Source organism: Hesperophylax consimilis, chromosome 24 (assembly GCF_061612785.1).
Source record: "Hesperophylax consimilis isolate HC1 chromosome 24, BYU_Hcon_1.0, whole genome shotgun sequence".
In the NCBI taxonomy this organism is placed as follows: Eukaryota; Metazoa; Arthropoda; class Insecta; order Trichoptera; family Limnephilidae; genus Hesperophylax; species Hesperophylax consimilis.
Window position 1 is genome coordinate 19017288 of NC_142859.1, and position 21956 is coordinate 19039243.

Sequence of the window (21956 nt, forward strand, 5' to 3'; positions counted from 1 at the left end):
GCGGACCAAAACCATCGGAACATGCTAATAATATTGGTTATTTTTTCAAATGAAATTTAAAATAATCACTTACGGTAGAATGCTTCTCGTATTGCTCACGTAATATTGTTTATTGTTTTTCACCATACACTATTAGGTTTTAGTTTCTAACCACTTTTATCTAATCAGTTTCAGTTCACGTCTAAAAATTGTTCATCTAATATTTGGATACGGTGTGATACTTAGTGAAACATTCCCCCCTATGAAGAGGGACGTCGCAAAATTGACACATATAACTCGTCAGACCTTTCGTTTTGTGCGCAGAACACACGCGACATTGTCTCTGGGGATATTTCTTTTTACCGCCGGTGACAATTTTTATCGCTTTATGTTTTTTCGTGTCCATTGATAATCTCCCTGGAGGATCTTTTTTCAAGACTTTCCTTTGTAATTGTGAAGTGGATGGTCTCGGTTCCTCAAAATTTGCATCAGTTTCAGAAATCTCGGTCATTATCCAATATTTGGCAACATTAAGTAAAAATTGTTTATAAGTCAGTCTTTTGGTTGCATTCAAGGCCTTGTAAACTTTGTAGGAATTAAACAGAGCACAATTCAATAAATACATCACAGCTCTCTTAGTCCATTTTTTGGTTCTTCTTATTATTGAGTAATACGAAAGATACTGATCTGCACGATCAACTCCTTTCATATATTTGTTATACTCAATAACACTCTGTGGTTTCCAGATTCGTAGTTTCGTCTTCCAATCGATATTGCCGCTTTCAAGTATGATCGAAGAATGTATAGTTGAAATCATTCTGACGTCCCTCTTAGATTTCCAAATTTGCAATAACACATCATTTTTTCGACGGAAAATACTTTGGCCTGGATTGAGTTTTACGTTTTTAAGGCATTCGGGAAAACCTCGATTAATTCGCATTGTTCCGCACGTTCTTATTTTATGTTTCAACAACACTTCACTAGTTTTAACGCTATTATAGTAATTGTCCATATATACATGATGCCACAAATTTAGGTATGGATTAAGCAATGTTTCAACTGTATCTATTAGTCGCTTTCCTTGCCCACAGTATATTTCCAAATTGCAAATATATCCCGTAGGGGCTTCACTAACCATTCGCACGAGAATACCATATCTAATTATTTTTGACGCATTGTATACTTTAAATGCTAGCCTTCCCCGCCACGGTATGATGCTTTCATCTAGAGAAAGCTCCCTTTGAGGCTTGTAAACAGAATTAAATTTTGGGATGAGATATGTCAAAACGGGTCGAATTTTTTCAAGGCGGTCGCTGGAATCGGTAATGTTTTGGTTATTTGAAAAGTGCCAAGATCTCCAAATTTGATTGAAACGATCACGGCTCATTGTTTTTGAAAATATGGGCGTCTCGATACATTGGTCTGAAGACCAATAATCTTGTCTCGTAGTTTTTTGCACTTGACCCATAAGCAGAATCAATCCTAACATTTTTTTCATATCTGGAATGTTTATGGGCTTCCACTTGATGGATTTGTTCGTTTGTTTGAATCTTGATTCATTTTGAGCATGGTAACGATTGCTTTCTTCTACCATCATTTCAAACAAATCATTTCCAATAAATAGTTCTACTACTTGCATAATACTTTTGGAATCAGCTGGTGTTACGCAAACACCAGGATGACCTAAAAATGATTCGATATTTGGCGGATTATCTATTCGAGACCACTCTTCTCCTTCTTGCTCCATATCACTTTCTTCAGAATCACTAAACTGTAATGGCATCACTGACATTCTTCTCCTACAAGGAATTTCTTCACTTCCACTAGATTCTTCACTTTCACTATCGAATTCAGGCAAATAATTACTAGAACAGGCAGATAAATTATCTGCAACGATTTCGTCATCACTTTCGTAATTTTCAGAATCCATTTTGAAAGGTTTGAAAAAGCTAATATAAATATTATCTCCTCAGAACACAACCGTACGACAATTTGCGTTTTAAAAACTGACATGCACTTGTCTTGTAAATATTTATTAGGGTCCGCCTAACTGTGTTTGCCGATACCTGCTTTTGTTAGTCGCGTCAGACACTGTGCGCTCGCTCGCACCTAGGAGTTGAGTGGGTGCGGAACAGAGATAGAGAGATTTGTTTCGGGTTTCATGGTCATAAAAACCCTCATTCCAAGAATTGAATTATTAGAATAACAGAATATGTCATCTAAATTACTTATTTCGTTGATCTTCAAATGAAATACCTATCAAGTGTCAAGTTTTAAATAATATAGGTCATTTTAGTTGAAATATCGATGTACACAAAAGACTCCAAGATAAATATTAAAAAAAGACTTGCATTACAATTTGATAATTATGTACGTATAGTTGGGACCTTTACAAAGAGATTGGTATATAATATTCATATAAAGACATCGGATAATTTCTTCTTTTCTGCCATTGAAATGAGGCGGGCGCAGAAGGTAGAACTACCCTTCCCGACGTTAAGCATCAATCGACCGAACGGGTAGAACTACTCTTCCCGATTAAAGTGTGCTAGGACGGGTTTATTTCTTGTAAAATACATCATCATTAATTAGCAATTGCGTGAGATCTATAAGAGCAATATCGGAGCAACGCACGAAGATATATATTTTAAACTCCGATCATAGAACATCCCGTGTAAAAATTCTAAAAATTAACGATGCATGCATGCATTGACGACCTTGCAGAGCGGTAAAATTTTTTTGACCTATATCCATAATTTTTGAATAAAACCTATAGTTTTGTTCTGAGATTGATGAAATTTTGAACTCTTGACCTTCAAAACAAAAAGACTGTGACTGCTTATTAACGACCACCCCCATCTCCTATTCCTACCCTTTAAGACTACGCAGTAAGCGTTCAAAAATAAGAAAAATGTGGTTTGAAAGGGAGGGAAGAGGGAATTATTCATTAATTAATTGATTTACTTTACAATTTGTATAGCGCTGCTTTTGTGAGATATCACCCCGGGGGCGCTTTGTAGTTGAGGGTATTACAAAAAATATAAATTTTTAAAAAATAAAGACAAGTTAAGTAAAATGAAGAAGAGGAACAGGTGACACGAAGATAGAAGATGGATAGTCTGCAGCAAGAATCCTAGGTGGTGAAGAAACTAGACCAGCTGCTGCGGCGAGAGAGTCCACCGCGTCCACCAACAGTACCAGCACGAGGTTCGTCATCCGTCCAGGTGTGTGTCTGCTGCTTATAAAGCGCTGACACAAAAATACCTTTTCTACTCGGCTAATATAAAGATATTATCTTAAAAAAATGACATATATTTCTTTAAGAGCTCAAAAATTAAAGGTGTTCAATGTAAATGTGTTACAAATTGGTAGAAATTTGGAATGCCGGGGTTAAAGGCCCCGCAGTGAGCGTTAAAAGATGGTTTGAAAGGGAAATATATAAATACTAATGTTAGAGGGAGCGCGCTAATATTAAAAAAACGATAATAATTAAGCGAAAATGGTAAATATATTTAATAAAACAGGACTCGTTTGAAATAGAGCAAAAATCTCTCGAAAAGTGCTTTAGTTGTATTTAAAGATACACTGTGAATTGTTTCATGCTTATAAAATATTAAATAACAGGAAAAAACGTGTTAAAATTATTTTTTGAGCTTACTATGCGAGTTTTTTTACTGCATAACAAATGTGTAGATATTATCTTTAAAAATAACATATAATTTTTTGGAACTTAAAAACTTAAGACGTAACCGGGCGTTGATTTTTCCATACAAACGTAGTCCCCATTTATCTTTCTGGATTTTAACCCTAGAGCAAATATTTTTTTAACATAAAATAGATATTGGCGACTTGCGTGTCGGTACGTTTTGTTTTTTTTGATAAATTGCTTCTTATAGAAGTTATGACCTTCCAAAAATCAATAAAATTGCCTGATTTAAACGCAGTCAAAAGACGTTCAGTCTACAAACTAGACAATATATTTTGAAAAAAGCAAAACGGTCCGACATAGAATAGTTTCTTATTATGTAGTTGGTAAAAAAAATTGAAAATCGGTTAATTTTTGGAGGAGAAAAATGGGGAATACAAAACCTCGATTTTGCAGATTTCATTTAGGTATTTGTAGCCCGAGCTGCATGTGTCCCTTTCGCTCAGTATTCGGGAGGTAAGGGTCGGGGGACAGGGTTTAGATAAATACGTATGTATTTGTGCGAAGTGATGTCACGTAGTCATAAATCGATATTCGATATTCTAGTGTTGTGTTGTCCCGAGTGATCGATGTTTTTTATTATTTTTTCCGTTTGGTCACTTTTGTGTTTGTTTGGTGAAGTATTCCGATATTCTTACTTTAATTTCATATGTTTACGTAAAATAATATCTGTAAAAAAAACATCCGTTACGGCCAGACCAACTCCGAGGTGATTTCGTTCCGTATTGCCAATATGGATACAAAACACTCAAATGGATAATTTTTTTAAAAATAACTTTTGGGTAACTAGCATAATATTATAATTCTTCAATAACCTATAATGTATATTTTTATTTATTTAACTTCTATTTCGACAAATAAATATACAGCAAAGTGATGTAGCGTAGTATATCGAATTGTGTCGGTGCACTAGTGTTGTCTTTTCCCGAGTTATTGATATATTTTATTAGTTTTTTTTTGGTTTAGTGACTTATTTCGAGTATACCATACTTGCCAATCTTACTAAAATTGGACCAAATTCAATTTGTATACGTCAAGTACTATAATAATTTTCAATTTGGGAGGTGGTTATGGGTACCGCCGCCCCGGGAACCATTTATTGGATAACCTCTGTCATAGGTCACCCCAAGTGGTTCGCTACGTTTGGTGACTTGAGCAGGGGTGCCCGGGTTCATGGGGGTGAGAATTGTCCGGGTCTTGGCGATATATGCATCGGTCCGCCAGTTGCGTGGCAGGCCGGATCGGGAGACCAGTCTAAACGCACGCTCAAGTCGCGACGCGACTGAAGATGAGTTAGCAGCAAGAAGCCACCTGACTATTGTATGTGCGCGCTCAAGTTGAGACGCGACTTATTTGGACGAGTATTATAACAAAACCCTGTAGCAACCCGATACAGAATTTGGTCGTAACACGGACATGTACCCAGCATGAAAGTCAAAAAATTCTCAACTTACAATGAATAAAGAATTTTTTTTAAATATATATTTTTAAAAAGATGCCATTTGCGTGGTGATCTGTTATAACAAAACACAGTAGGAAAAGTTGCGCCGTTTAGTCATGACATTTTCTATTATTTTCGAGTTACATGGATATTTAAATACTAGTTCATTTTTACTCATGATCCGATTTTCAGAACCCCGACATGTCTGGAGGTAGAGTGAAAAAAATGGAGGTTTCCTCCACACCATCCGATTTGCAGTGTGGTGATTGGCAAGGGTGTTATGGCTTTCATGTCATTTTCAAAATTTCAACGAATGGCATTGGCGTTGGCTCTATTAAAAAAACACAATAATAAGATTCGTAAAACAAAATAGTGAACAAAAAATTGCAATATTATATCGAAAATTGGTCACTTGCGATGTTTATGTGGTAAAAATTGGTCATTTTGGCCAAATAAACATCGCAAGGGAATTAAAACCTGTTGATTTCAGGAATTTTACTAAAATAAAAAATAAACATTTTATTTTAATACTTTTCCCTGTCTCAAAGAACTTGAATGGTTTAGTTAAGTTTTGATAAACAAAAAAGATAACTATCTGTCCAAACGAGTATTTTATATTATTTTTCATGGATTAATTTAGCAAAACGACACAAATTAATTTAATAAAATTTACTTGCGCACGCCGCGACCTGCGGATTCGTAGCCAAGAATTCGTAGCTTCAACCACGGAGGCAGTTCAAATGTACGCACCTACATATTTTAGTAGGTGTACCTATATGGGTAGAAAGATTTTTTTTTAAATTTTTAAAAGAAAGACAAACATTCCCTGGTTACGAATAACCTAACATTTGAAAAACTCCTACTACCACCACACTAAGCGGAAGGTATTGCTTGTGTTGTGATGGAGAACTTAGCCAGCCGAGGAATCGAACATGGGACGCCCGGGTGGGACCCAAACGCGATGCCCACTCATCCACTGACCGGTCAAGTAAGTAAGAGCAATACAATTAATTAGTAGTACATTATTTTGATGTATCTCACAAGGTTTAGCCAGCGTTAGCAATTTAAGCGCCCGAAAATATATTTTAAATCACTTGATTACACAATGACTTTCCTCTACTTTTTATAAATATAATACATATTTATAAATTACGTGTGTAAACCTTTCGGAAGAAAATCTTTTAATGATAGTGAAAATCCTATCAAAATCCATTTCGCCGAGATTATACGCCGAGACAAAATCAGTAACGGAGAAATAAGTTGGAAAGATAACCACAAACACCAGATACATGACGAAGGACGGAAGACGGGAGATACGGAAGGCGGAGGAGGCGGGATGCGGGAGAGGCGGGAGTCGAGCGTAACATGCACACACACACTCTTAGTTGGGTGGGTACATACACATCGATAGCGCGCTCGCTGAGCAGAGTGAAATAGCAAGTGATTTTTAAAATACTTATTGTTCAAATTTCTCAGCGCCCGGGTTTCCTCTTAAGGAGTTAACGAGAAACTTGTTATAAATAGGTAGAAATTGGGTATGCGGCGCCTTAAATCATCGGTGAAGTCAGTAGCAAATAAAATAAATAACACAATGATGACCTACCTAACCTACCTACTGAAGTACGGTGTTTCAACACTACATTATTACTGGCCATCATTGCTTCATCCACACTCATACAGCATTACAGAGTTCCGACGGGGTAGGCGTTGCATTGCCCAACACTATTGATGGATGTAATTATCTTTATGTGATTAGTTGTAAAGATATTATGAAGTGTTGGATTACTGAACAACGAATTATTGCAAACGGACAACCATTGGTATTTATGCACAATATCAGCAGCCAACTGCATGATTGATTGATATGAACAAATAATATTAGCTGGAATTACGAGATTTCCGTTCTTTGCTTACTTATATGCATTTTTTACCTATTTAGAACGTCTTTTATAATTTAAGCACCGTCGTACTCATAAATAGCGTACTAGCGCTGACTCGTGAAAAATCACGGGATATTCTGAATTCTTGAAAAATCAGTTCCAATTTTTAAATGTAAAAAATAATTTTCTGTTAAAAAATTATTTTATACGTAGGTACTTTGTCGCTAAGTGTCAATTTCAAAATTGGAGCTGATTGTGTCAAAAATACAGACAAACGATAAAATATTATTTAGTAGAACTCCATTTTTTTTAAATTTAATTAAATCAATTTTGATAAAATAATTACTAAGTTTTGCAAGTATTTTTTGGTTTTTGTTATTGTTACAGCTGTTTCGGCTTTCATTTAGAAAGAAAGGGCCTTAGATTAAATTTACTTGAACAATTAAAAATCAATAAAAGGACCAATGACCCTGATATAACATTAATTAAAAAAGCAAGGAAAATTATTTATTCCCCGCTTCCAAGTATGTTCACAAAACCTAAACAATATAACACATTTAAATAAATTAATAGCTACTACATCATTACTAAACAATTAAAATAACATTAATTTGGGGAAAGCAGACTTCAAAATACCCCCACAGAATATGAAATCTATTGTCACAATTATTTTATTAGTAAATCGGTTTAACCGGTAATAAAGCATTTTAAATTAGGATGGGGTAAAATAGAATCATATAAATAAGTCGTCTAAACGTGGTTAAAACAACAGTTTGAAAATGGCCTTGAAAGCCGAAACAGCTGTAACAATAACAAAAACCGAAAAATACTTGCAGAACTTAATATTATACTATTAAAATTGATTTTAATTAAATAAAAAAGATTAAGTATTTATGTGCCCTTAATTTATATTTTTTAATTGTTGTGGAGTAATAAAATTAGTAGTTATAAAATGAACACGATGAAAAACGATGAGCTGATGCAATTAGTGATTAAATACGATTGTAACCAATTTCTTGCAAAAATCATTCTGAGCCTTTTGACCATCAACAAATAATTCTCTTCTCCACCACCTGCACCGTTACTTTCTTCTATTTTTTCCAACGATTCATAGCTGTTATCAAATATGCAGCCGCGTCTGTTTGTAAAAACATGTTGCAAAAAACTGATGTTTCTTCCGTGGAATCGTTTAGACGCATGCTACAAGCATAACCAAAAACCGCATGCGAAATACGTAGCCAAAATCCACCTGCGACATTGTTAAAATTTATGGCACATAGTTGCACACCCAGAAGCCTAGGAAACATGTAGCATGTATCTTGTCGTTTAGAGTTGCCTAAGTGGAATTGCGACTGTAGCCTGACATTGCAATAATGTTTTTGAGAAAATTAAAACATTTTTTTATTAAACATGAAACGGTCACAGCTAGAAATCGAACCCAGGATCTCTCGTCTTACCTGGACAAGCGTCTTAACCACTAAACGTCATATACCTAGCTACCTTTTTAAATGGTCACAAAAGTTTCTAATGAAATTGGTTTGTAACCTAGATAGTGTCTAGGATAAACATATCCAATTTTTATTTATATGGGACACCTATTGACTTTTAAAAAAAAGTCTAAATGAATATACAAGGTGTATCGGCACTATCCCGACAAACTTTAACCAGCTATTCCTTAGCACATTTGGAGTAAAAAATGTTATGGGCACTTTGCTGTCCGGTAGCATTTTTTTTCAATTAAAAATTTCCACACTCCATCACTGTCATTGGCATTGCTTTTCGTGTTCAACAGCTGTTATTAGCAAGTATGTCGAAAAGCGTCTTCGCTCTTTCGCACACACTGAATAATAATAGTTAAAAATGAGACGAATGGTGCCGTGCCATTTCGTTGTGATTGTAAAAGCGCGCCAATATAGGTACACACGTACATTATTCAACGGAATTCGAATAAAATATTGCCAGATGGGTTTTCAAACTTTGACAAAGGATAAAACAGTGGTGACATGTCGTGAAAATATGAAGAGTAATTTTTTCATTAAAAAAAAAACGTTACCGGAAAGCAAAGTGCACATAAGATTTTTTACTCCAAATATGCTAAGGAATAGCTGGTTAAAGTGTGTCGGGTACGTGCCGATACAACCTGTATACAGGAACAACTTTTTTTTAAACTCAACTTGAAGGTAGCCGGTAAAAAATAGTTGCAAGATGATATTGTTAATTCTCAATTTGAAATATGAGATCGACAAATATGACGTTTAATAAATAGGTCCCAATGTGGTTAAGACGCCTGTACAGGTAAGACAAGAGATCCTGGGTTCGATTTCTAGTTGTAACCGTTATCTGTGTCTTGTTCTGTTTCATGTTTCGTTTAGTTTTATTAGTATTATCTTCTACATCATTAATATATTACATTAATGGGTTCTTCTGTTCCTGAATATAGTTTTTTAAATTACAAAATTACTGGTTGGGAGTCAAGTTAAAAAATGCATAAAGCGCTATGATGTTCTAACAACATATTGCATCAAAGTAGAGGAAGGTATGCATTAGAAAATCGTACACGGAAATAATGGTTAGCAGCGATTGAGAGTTGAACTGCGGGACCTTCCGCTTTTTGGCAAATGCACTTTTCTTGAAAGTAATGGGAAATAACATTTTCCTGGTTTACCTTCGTTCCAGTGACGGGCATCATAGAGTAAAATATAAATAATTATTTCAAATTTAATCATTGTGGGATTAGAAAAACTTTAAGTTGTTCACGCATTGTTAGAGTAGCGGGATCTCACTCAGTCTCTTTCAATTCCGGACCATCATCCAAGATAGATTAGCCACCATTCTTGTAATTTATTAAATCGGTGTATCAATCAATATTCTACATCTTATATTATCTTATAGAAAATAACAGAAGTGTTAAAGAAGTTACCCACCTCTCAAACAAAACACAAAATGTAAAATTGTCGCAGCCGGTAGAATCTACTTTTCAGAACCTCATAAACAACTTAGTAAATACATTAAAATTTGCTGTGGTTTTATACATTCCCCTTAATAATAAACGTGTTTATAATTTTACACAACTGATAAACAACCATTTACGATACATTAATGGTTGTTTATCAGTTATGTAAAATAGAAAAAAAAACGCTTTTTAATGGGGGGGTGACAATTAACACTCGAGAAATACACAAGTAATTAATTACCAGTCTAATTCGTTTTCGCAATCTTTTGCTCTTTTTGTAACAATTGTAAAAAAAATGGAAGACATATTAGTCGAATGTCTTTTTTTACATAATTCAATAAAGGAAATAATGATGACAGTAAATAGTATTGACCATGAAATATCAGACAGAAAATATGCGCAAATTTTATGACGCAAGAACACATTTGAATTAACGCCGTTTTCTACTGTCACGAAATCGTCATCGTTTGCATTTGAACGATTAATTCAACGACGCGCTACTTTTGTATTTGTAGTTTGTAGCACGCGATCTGTAATCGTGCAACAAGTATCGTTTAGTTAGAGGAAGTGAAATTGAAAGGTGTCTCTGGAAACCTTTGTTAAAACACTATTCCAGTCAAATTAAACAACAAATGCGCATACCTATGTACTGATTTGAGTAAAGAATATGTTGCCAATATGCAAAGACGTGTCTCCTGGGCCTCAGACAATCTAAATAAATGGATTAAGGCGGGGCTTAATGCCAAATCACTATTTTGATTAATCTTTATTTTATTATTAAGTACAATATTTTTTACAATTCAGGTTTTCCAGTAATGTAGGCTTCACTGGGTGGCTTGCCCGTGCTGAGGCCTTCATTTTATAATATGAAATATAAACTACATAATACATTTAATGAGAAAAATTATACATTTAAAATTAAAAATACATAATAATATATTTAAAATTAAAAAAATAGTACATTGAAAATAATCTTGTGTGTTTGTGAGTGATGTGTGTTTACATTGGTTTTGTGTGTTACGTGAAGGTTTTATTTGTATTTTATGCTATGAAATTTTGGTAATATTGTCTTTTTTGTTCTTTAATCCATTTTGTAATTTTGTGTGCGAATTTATTTTTATTTTCCTCAATTTTAATTTCAACTTTTAAACTGTTGAAAGCTTTTATTGCATGGTATTGGTAGTGTCTTTGTCCAAAGCTTGAATTGACTGTCGGAGTTTTTATGTTTTCTTTGTACGCTTGTCTAACTGGTCTGTTAGTGTTATTTTGTGTATGTTGAAATTTATTTTTTTTACGAATTGGTGTACATTATGAATACCAAAAATATGCTTTAATAAATTGAAGGTTTTCCTATCGTTTCACTTGAGTAGAATATAAATAAAAAAATAAATTACTCAATAAAAAATATGAATGTAAACTACAAAACTTTTTTTTCATTAGAAATGTTTGAACGCGTAAAGGAAACAACTTTAAAAAATACAGTATTTTTTTATATTAACTCCCCACAGGAGGCCCTGAAGAAAATAATTTCCCTCAGGGCCTATGTCATCTTTGGGGATGCTGTGTGGACGGTCTTTTTGTGGAGAGGAAGGAGTGAACATGGATCTTGAAGAGTCCCATGTTGTAGGAGGGAGGAAACACAGAGACCGGCAGTTCGTTCCACAGCCGAGCTGTTGAACTTAAGAACGAATCGTAGAAGCGACCCGTTCTCATGTGACAAATGTCAACCGTGTACAAATGTTGGGCGCGCGTTTGGCGTGTATCCCGACTACGCACCGGTGCCGAAGTGATCAATGACGCTAGTTCCTCAGAGCATCTTCCATTGTAATACCGATAGAACAAGGACAGCATACCTACCTGATGCCTGTGCTCTAAAGATTGCAGTCCGTTTGTTAAGATTGGGGAATCTATCAAACTGACCGCCTGTTTTTGCACAGAGTCAAGGGTTTTTTTCAGGTATTTAGGGGCTCCGGACCAGAGATGGCTGCCAAATTCGACAGTAGGGCGCACTTTATAGCTAAGTGTCGGAAAGTGGGTTAATTTCGGCTTCCCAAAATTGCATTAATTCATTACCAAAATCAAAGAAGAAATTCAAGTAGATATGTTGAAAAATTTTTTTTTAAATGTTGGACACAAAAAAAAAAGAAAAAACATTAAATTGATGTCCAAAAAAACTTAAAAAATATTATAAGATATTTAGATTTAAGATGTTACACACATAAATATTATTTCTTCAGAGCAAAAAGATTGTATCTCAAATAACTTTACCAGCTCGCATGAGTCGAGTTTCTAATCTAATCTCGAATGTCGGGTCTAAGACCTGCCTCTAAACAAGCAGTCCAAGCGACCGCAGACCCCGGATTAGTCCCAGACGTCGCTTGGAATGTGAGGAAAGTGACCGCTGACTGCATTTGCATGTACCAGGAAATGTTTAACTTGAATTACGTCCGCACTGCGAGTTCTCACGGTAAACTGGGATTAGAGACCATTCAACTAAATGACTCGCGATGAAAGTGAATTCAAGAAAAAAGCTTTCAATACACAATATAAGATGTTAGTATATTGCATAATATTTCATTTTGCTGACATGTCAATGACACGATAATTTGTGAGAATTTTACGAACAATTTAAATATATGGTGATGAGAGATGCATTGTTTTGAATAATTTATTTAAGTTGCTAATTTTAAGGTAAACTAAATACATGGTGTCCGCAAACTAGTGTACAACGGAGAATTTACATCACAGAGAGAATCAAAAAATATTTTTTTGATTTTTGAACAAATTGATTTTGTTTTTTTTTTTAATGTTTTTTAATGTTTTTAGCAAATAAAATTTAGTTAGTGGTTTAAAAAATATTTTAAAGACAGCAGATAATCTCCCTCAAATTTGGCCTAAAAATAATTAGAACTTCACATTCGATTTACTCGAAAACGAAAACTCAAATTAGAAAAAATATTACAAGAAAATCGACTACAATTCATCACTTGTACAAACTTGTTTCCGGATACAATGTACAGAGGAATGAATGCACATTATAAAATGAACCTAAAGCTAGCCACGCACGAGAAATATACCTTATAATGTATTATGTGGGCTTGCCTACATCTGCATATTTCTGAAAGGATTTACAAGGTTATTGGATGACAATTTTATATTAGAAATTCTCCGAAAACCCCCAACCTAGTAAACTAATTAGCGATCACGCTGTTAGTTGGGATAGGTAGATAGGAAAAACCACCACGCAATTATTCTGACTCAGCTCTCTCTCTCATTGCTTCATTCACATTTATGTATCGTCTCATTCTGTTTTTCTGACTCTTAACGTGACCCGACGCAATATTTCATTGAATTGATCGTGTCATTTTATCATGGAGCAATAACTCAATCTTTCCATCATGTCCAAGTTTGGCACGTACAGTAATTTTGTTAATTATGCATCCGTCATACGGCTGTGTTGCATGTTTTAACCATATATGCTTCTCAGGGATCTCATTTCTACAGCATGTGGTCTACTGTCATCCTTTACCGGTTCCAAGCCTGACTGTCATGCATTGGGGTTGGTTTCAGGACACCATTGTGGACTATTTTTTATTGGCGCCAATCGCGTTTAGTCCTTTGTTTAAATTTTCCTGCATTTGCCCTTCATTAAATATACCACACATACGCCTGAGGGATCTCATTTCTACAGCATTCAGTCTGCTTTTATCCTTTCTCTGCCAGATGCATGCCTCACTGCCGTAAATTAGGGCTTGTTTCAGCACACCATTGTGGACTGCTATCTTCACTGTTTTGGCTATTTTGTATTGGCGCTTATAGCGTTTAGACCTTCATTAATAGAGTTTCCTGCCTTTACCCTTCTTTAAATAAACCCATATTTCGTAAACATTACTCCCAAATACACAAACCTCATCCAAAATCTATTGTAAAAAAAATCTTTGTAGTAAGTATATCATCTCCCAGTCGGAAGAATTTGAATATCACTTCACAGTTAGTTTCTTCTTCCACAGGGATATGAAAGTATTCGATACTTATGTTGTGTACTTACCTACGTCGTAAACTACTTGCGCGAAGTCCGTACACGTCACTACTAAAATGAGACTCACGTCGCCTCCAATCATTGTTGAGCGGGAATGATAATGATTTGTAGTTCCTAAAATTTTTACAATACTAATTTATTGTGTTTGCAAGGAGATTCACGGTAGAAATACTACAGATAGGATTAGTCCAGGCAAACACGAGCCACTTTGTTGCTGGCAAAATTTTCGTGCATTAAAATCCATTGCGGTGTATATTATACGAGGCGATGCGACACTAGGGAGCCTTTTTTGAATTCGTATGGATTTGAAATAGTTGCCAACTGTTGTCGCAACAAAAATTGCTCGTGTACAGGGGTCCTTTGAAGCAAAACAAGGTGGTCGACATTACCGTAACAACGTGAGGGGATAGAGAAACAGAAACCTTCCAGAGGTGAGATCTGACGACCTAAATTGAACTGTGGTTGGACGAGACCCACGAAAATGGACATAAATTGATACTATTGCAAAAAGACTGCGGGTTCAATTCCCGTCGACGGCGTGTATTTTCTCTCGGAAGATTTTTTCAATTAACAAAGGTGTATAGGCTAATAATTATTGCTTAAAAATAAAGTAAATCGATTAATTTGAGGGTGGTATTAGGAGGACATAATTGGAGGTAGGAGAGGAAGCTGGACGCCGTCTGGCACAGACCAATTTATCATTTTTTTCCAACTTTTTAGCTTATGCCTTTTTCTAATGCTAATAGTATAATGATAATGCTCCAACATTCAACTGATTTCGACGGGATTCTGTTTTATTAAATAATTTATTTCACCGTGCACAATGTTCACTAATTCAACAAATCGTCACTGTATTTTCGTTGAATCTAACAAACAATGTTAAAATCACTTTACCCATAGTGTTGACGGTAACGAACGCGCCTATTTAGAAACTAGAAAACAAGGTTACGCAACTTTCTTCGCAGATACAGATCTAATGTTACGAGTTTACGCAACTTCTCACCAAGCTAAAGCTAAAGGCTTAGTACTTTACTGATTACTCCAAACGGAACATTATTAGAGTGGTCGACTGGGCACTTTAATGCCCATTGCCCATTTGATGAGGCTATTATTGCGCTAGCTAACTATAATCTTTCATGCTAGCCATGTTTGCATTTCAATAATAATAATTAAACATACCAATTTCGGCTATCGGTGAGTTAATTGCGACATTTCTGCGTATTTTCTAAGAACTGAATGTCATCCTAGATATTGTTATTTATTTAGATTTATTAGTATGTATATGGTTATTAGCTAATTTTTTTCTTCTTAGGAATAATGACCCATCTTGTACTCGGTGACCGGATAAATCATCACACCTTTAAAAAGTTATATAAAGTCATGGAAAGTGATGAAACAAAAACTTTATTAACTGGGTTAAGTAGGTTAGGTTAGATTAGGTTTAGATTACTTTTTTTCATCGTTTCTAATGACTTTATATCACTTTTTAAAAGCGTGTTGAATTTTCACTGTGTTGACTTATCATGGAACCGTCGGAATACGTGTTCATAAAAATCCTAACATTTTCGCATTTTGTCATTACTTATGTATTATTAAGACAAACGCAGGTGCATGAACATTTTTATTTGTAATTCCTATATTATTACGAATTTACTAAAAGTGCATCAGGAAACGTCCTGCAATCCCGTTTTTAACCGGATTAAAAATAATTTGAAGAGATTCACGGAGAAAACTTACTGATATAAAACGTGATAATTTATTAAAAATCTAGTCCAATCATTAGTTATCCTGTTAAAAACGGGACTGAAAGCCCATAACAAATGATTTGTCATATTTCATTACAAACTATCAATAAAGCACGAATATGTTATGATGAAGTCAGAACGCGTGTTCTTAAAAATAATAATATTGTCACATCTCGTCCATTTTATTTTCTCGAACAAGGACACCTATGTGAACACGTGTTCAGATATATTCTGAATGACTAATATTTTATTAGGAAATGGTCATGCTGTCACATTTTTAACAGTATCTTGATTAAAAAAAGCCGTACTCAATTTTCTCCGTGCAGATAAGCGATAAGGTTTCGAAATGTGAATTTTTTAAGGTTTGACAGATGCTTCGATGAATTAATAGAGGACCCATTTAATTCTTCCAAGGTGATGACACGAGATACGTTACTGAGACAAAGCGTGTGGTTTCACTGAACTAGGTCCAGTGGACATACTTTAGCGGACCATCAGAATACAAGAGGTCCATAAAAGAATACTTCTCTGATAGTTTGTGAATAATGTTATGCCTCTATTGTTTATATTTCTTTTATGTTTAACTATTTTGGGTGCCTTTGAATGTTTGTTAAAGTATGCTGTGTACCTTTGAATGCGTAAATACCTACGAGCACGCTGATCACGTTATATCTATCTGTCCATGTATTTTGTGCCTTTGTATTGAAGTACCTATTTGAAATGTTATTCTTCTGTATCTATTTTCTATATTGTTGCTTCTAGTTTTATATATGTGCTTTAATTAATAATGTGAAATTACCTGCCGACAAATTGCTTTGGCAGTTTAGCGGGTCCTGCTTATAATGAAAAATAAATTCTTTTTAGTTAAGTTTTTACACCTTAATCCTTAACTGAGATAATCCTTGTGTTAAAAATATTATGATACTGTCATTATTCAAGGAAGCTAAGTACAACTTGTTATTTCTTTCGAAAACAAAGATTTTATAAATGTTCCCACTCCGCCTCTGTGCTTAGTTAGATATCAGTAAACAATATGGTACCTGACGTAAGTCCATAGGAAATGTAATTATTTATACATTACTTTTCGCAATTATCTCGCAACTACTGCAGAGGTCACATTCATCTAAGTTTTAAATTTGTTTCACTCAATTTCTGCGAGAAATTAAGCTTTCTCATAAAATAATTTATATTATGTTCTTAAGTTCATAGAAAGGTGATAAAGATAAAGGGTGTCTCAAAATGTTTTTCGTTCTGATCGATAATTCCATATGATCCTGACTTTTTTGGCTTTAAAAATGCTAAATCCGATTGGCTAGAACCGCAACAAATTTTTCAAGCTAGATGGAGCCAATTTCCACGTAACAAATGACTTGTTAGCTGCTCTTCACGATGTATTCCGTGAAAGAGTAATTAGTCACCGAGGAGGAATCAACTGGCAACCGAGGAGAGGAGTCCAGACGTTTTCCTGCTGGGGATACTTAAAAGTAAAGTTTTCAACCCATTATCATCCAACTCGAATGTCTAAAAAGCGAAGAACGGTTCGATGATAACTCAATACACCTTCAAAAAGTCATAAAAAGTGATGAAAAACTAACCTTTGTAAACCTGACCTGATGTAACCTATTTAACCTAGTTTTTCTTTTATCGCTTTTCATGACTGCAAGAATTTGATTAATCCCTTACTGATTAACTGTAACGGTGTAACGTACCTGGTATTGAATGAAATGTATTTTTTATCGGAATTTAGTAGCTAGATATTGATCATTATTGCAGTTATACGAGTTAATTAATTTGTCGTAAATAGAGCCAATAATTTAAATTTTTCTACGTGTACCTTACATATGGCAGTTTTTTTTATTTGTTTTATTATAATATATTTAATTTTTGTCATGTTAGGACCGTTAAAAAATCTTGAGATTCTATTCTTTATCTATGGCATGTAAGGTAAGGTATGTAAGAACATATTATAAGATTTAATAACTATGCAGAGGCAGCTTCATACTTTAAAAGTGATTCACTGAGTGTACGCAGGCATCATAAGGATGCACTATTCCTGTATACAGTAGTTAACAATAATATTCTATGCCCAGAGTTAGTAAATAAGATTCAATTCAATGTACCTGCGCGTTCAACACGCTCTTTCAGTCGCTTTCGCTCTGTCCTGTTCAGGGTGGATCAATGCAAAACAAACTCTAAGCAGAATTCTTACCTGAACAGACTATGCAATAATTTCTATAGCGTATTTTCCAAGGTGGATATTTTCAATTGCGAACTAACCTAATACAAGAGGTCCATAAAATAATATTTCTCTGATGGTTTTTGAATAAGCTATTATGCTGTCTCAGTAGAGGTAAAGTTACAAGGAGGAAATCCATAATTGGTTTTATTTTGGCCATATAATACTTATGTACCAACTGATAAATATTTATGTTTTACGTTATTTGGTTATATGACTATGCATTTTTTTTATTTATTTATTTTATTATAAGAACTTGTTGAACATTTATACATATTTGTGATAGTACATCCGCCATGCTAGGGATGTCCCTGTGTTATGGCATTGTGCTGGGTAGTTATAATACGAACCGTACAAAAATAAAAGGAAATTTCAGTTTACGCTTTATCTTAAATAAACCCCGAAATCATTTTAATAGAATAATGAAAATCTGTTTTGCTGTGTGTATAGGTCCGTTTTATTTAAATATTAGTACTAACCTGCCTGGATCTGTGAGTTTTTTTTATATTTATACACGGCGTTCGATAACTCGTAGTAAAAGTGGGAAACTGGAAATTATGCTATTTCTAGTCGATTTTGGGGTATAAGTTTTTTGATTTGTGCTGTGAAAAAAAAAAGATTTTGAATTGCGCCATAATGTTTTTTTTTGATAATTGAAAAGTCGTGAAAAAATTTATAGCATGCCAATTTCCTGATAAAATATTAGTCATTTAGAATATATCGAGAATCGTGTTTTTTCCTAATAAATGTCATGACGGAATGCGACACTATCAGTATGTCAATCTTAATATTAAAATTTGTATGAACACATGTTTCGCCGTCCTTATAAAACATTCGCTTTTAACTGATACTTTGTTAGGAATTCTGTCAATTCATTCGTTAAAAGCCTGCAGTCCTGTTTTTAACACGAAAATATTTTTTCCAATTTTTTATAAATTAACGGTATTTTATATCAGTAAGTTTTCTCCGAATACTAGGAGTATAATGTATATGAATAGAACGGTTCTATTTTACTCGGAGAAATAACATAAATCGTTTGGGGTAAAGTTATGAAATTGTGATGAAGTTGACACTTTCGTATAGTATATTATTTTTGATGTATCTTATAAGGTTTAGCCAGCGTTAGCAATGTAATCGCCTGAATTTTTTTTTACGACTTGATTACAAAACATCGACTTTTCTCTACGTTATATAAATATAATGTACAAGTATAATATACATAAACCTTCCGGAAGAAATTTTCTAAATGATAGTGAAAACCATATCTAAATCCGTTGCGTAGTTTAGAAGAACTAAGCGCACAAACAGACAGACGCGGATAGCGACTTTATTTTATACTATTTAGAGATTGAAAAAATATCCAGACTTTTTGACATGTTCGACAAATAACTAATAACAATCTTTGACCTCACTTCACTCGGCTAGCGACTACAAATAATATAGGTAAATATGTATGCACTCTGTACAGTCTGTAGTCTGTACGCATTATAATAGAAGTTTTGTACGCGCTGCACAATACCGACTCCGTGGCGCAACGGTAGCGCGTCTGACTCCAGATCAGAAGGTTGCGTGTTCAAATCACGTCGGGGTCAACGATTCTTTTTGTTGAATTTTTATTATGTATTTTTATAATGAGCAATTGTTCAAATAAGACGTAATAAACAATGGAAACACCGTCAAATAAAAAAAAATCAATGTTTTGTACGTTAATTAGGTATTTTAAAAAAAAATATGAATTGAAATTTCTTTTCATTATTGCTGAAAGAATGATGCAATTATTGAAAACTATTTATTTTTGTTTATATCTTATATATCCAAATGATTTCAGATAACAAAAATTGATAAAATCTAAATTTTTTTTCGTATGAACAAATATATATTTTTTTAATGATAAATTGTTTGAGATACGCAACTTCTGACATGAATTTGACAGCCACCTCTGGACTGGAGTCCAAAAATAATTGAAAATACCCTTGAATATGTGCAAAAACGGAAAACAAACAAAACAAATCTTTAAAGCAAATGCGTCCGGTGGGAATGCTGTCCTTGAACTACCGGTATTTCAATGGAAGATACTCCTAGAAACTAGTGTCATTGATCTCTTCCGCACCAGCACATAGTCGGGAAACAAACCCAACATTTGTACACGGTTGAAATTTATCACATGAGAACGGATCGTTTATACGACTCGTTCTTGAGTTCAACAGCTCGGCTGTGGAACGATTTGCCTGCCCGAGTGTTTCCTCCCTTCTACAACAAGGAACTCTTCAAGATCCATGTTCGTGCCTTCCTCTACTCAAAAATACTCTGCATACAACATCACCAAATGCCACATAGGTTCGGAGTTAAATTATTTTCTTCTGGGCCTCCTTGTGGAGTTAACTGATAAAAATAAAAAAAATAAACCAAAATTTTCCAAAGAATAGTTAATATTACTTAATTCCAAGAAAAAATATTTCATTAACGACATGATACAAGGTAAGCCATCACAATGAAAAATATATATTACAAATAATGGCTTCTGGAATAAACATACTATCATTATTATTTTCAATGCTAATAAATTATAAACATCAACAAAATGGTTCCCATTCCAACCTATTAATAATATTTAAATAAGCAACCACCTGAACCTGTTATACCTGAGCATTTTTTTAAATTGAAAATATGCAGCTAAAGCGTGCCCCTTTGTGGAACCTTTTATAACTACCGTGTGTTTAGTAAAATAATAATATTATTTTCATTTATGCCAGTAAACTCGTTTACATTTACAGTTTGACAGTTTTAACTTTAAAATAAATAACGAACGAAATTGTTGCTTCAGTACTTTTATCACATTTGTTCAGTTTGCAATGTTTTCTGTGTATTTGAAATGCGGAATATAAATCTTATTTATTTAATTTTTCTTAATAACAAATAACACTGTTTTGGAAACTAAATAAAATTATCTTTCCGGTGTATGCATTTAAAATAAATATTACTATTTCTAAATAATAAAAGTTTAATATCAAACGTGAAAAATGTTGTCAAAAACGCAAACCTCATTATTTTACTCCAATCATAGAAAAATTGAGAGAACTCGATATTTCGAAAACACATTCATTTAGTTTGGAAATTGTTAAGAAAATCTTCACTTTTATCTCGTTCATATAATAAAAAAAATAAGAAATAATTTTTAAAGTTAAACCGATTGTCACGATAGCGGCGCGAAATATGAGTTATTCATTTTTGGCTATTTTTAGGATTTCATTAATCGATTCCAGCATAAATATTTGAGGCATGATATAAAAAAAGATAAAAATAATTTTATAAAATATTAACGCCCAGTCATATACGACCCTCAAACGCTGGAGGGGACATAATTTGTTAGCGAAACTATTGACTGTAAAGTTAAGCGTGTCAAGCTGTACGTTGTACATCGATTGCCATCTGTAATGTAGCGATTATTGCCGTATTGAGGATTTGGGCGCATAAGAGTGGAACGCCAATTTGCAGTTGATGTCGGCATCATGATAACTGTTAGTTAAGCTGGTGCTTCGATGCAGGGTGTCCGGGGGTAAAGCGCACTAACTTCGGGGGTGGGGAACGGGGGGTGATTCTACATGATTTTAGAAGTAGAATTCCAACGTTTTAAGGTAGTTTTTAGGTGAAAAACGTTGAATTGTTTGTATGGGAAAATATAAATTCTTCTAGGGAAAAATATTTTAATAATGGAACAAAAAGAATTTCTAAAAAAGTTACTTTTTTGCCCCCGGGCACCTGAAGATCAACCAGTTATGCACCGTATAAAATGTAATAATAGTAAAAAATACTTTTTTCGCAAGGCAATGATTTAAAAGAAAATCTATTTCTTTGCTGGATTAAAAATTGTGCAGAAACGGGCGGTCCGTTTGATAGATTCCCCAATCTTAACAAACGGACTGCAATCTTTAGAGCACAGGCGTCAGGTAGGTATGCTGTCCTTGTTCTATCGGTAT

At 34.1% G+C, this 21956-nt stretch overlaps 1 non-coding gene across 1 annotated transcript; it reads left to right on the plus strand.

Moving 5' to 3' along the window:
• Positions 1-19499: 19499 nt before the first annotated feature.
• Positions 19500-19571, plus strand: TRNAW-CCA (transfer RNA tryptophan (anticodon CCA)). Its single transcript has one exon. It is a non-coding gene; the product is annotated as a tRNA-Trp (tRNA).
• Positions 19572-21956: the final 2385 nt, after the last annotated feature.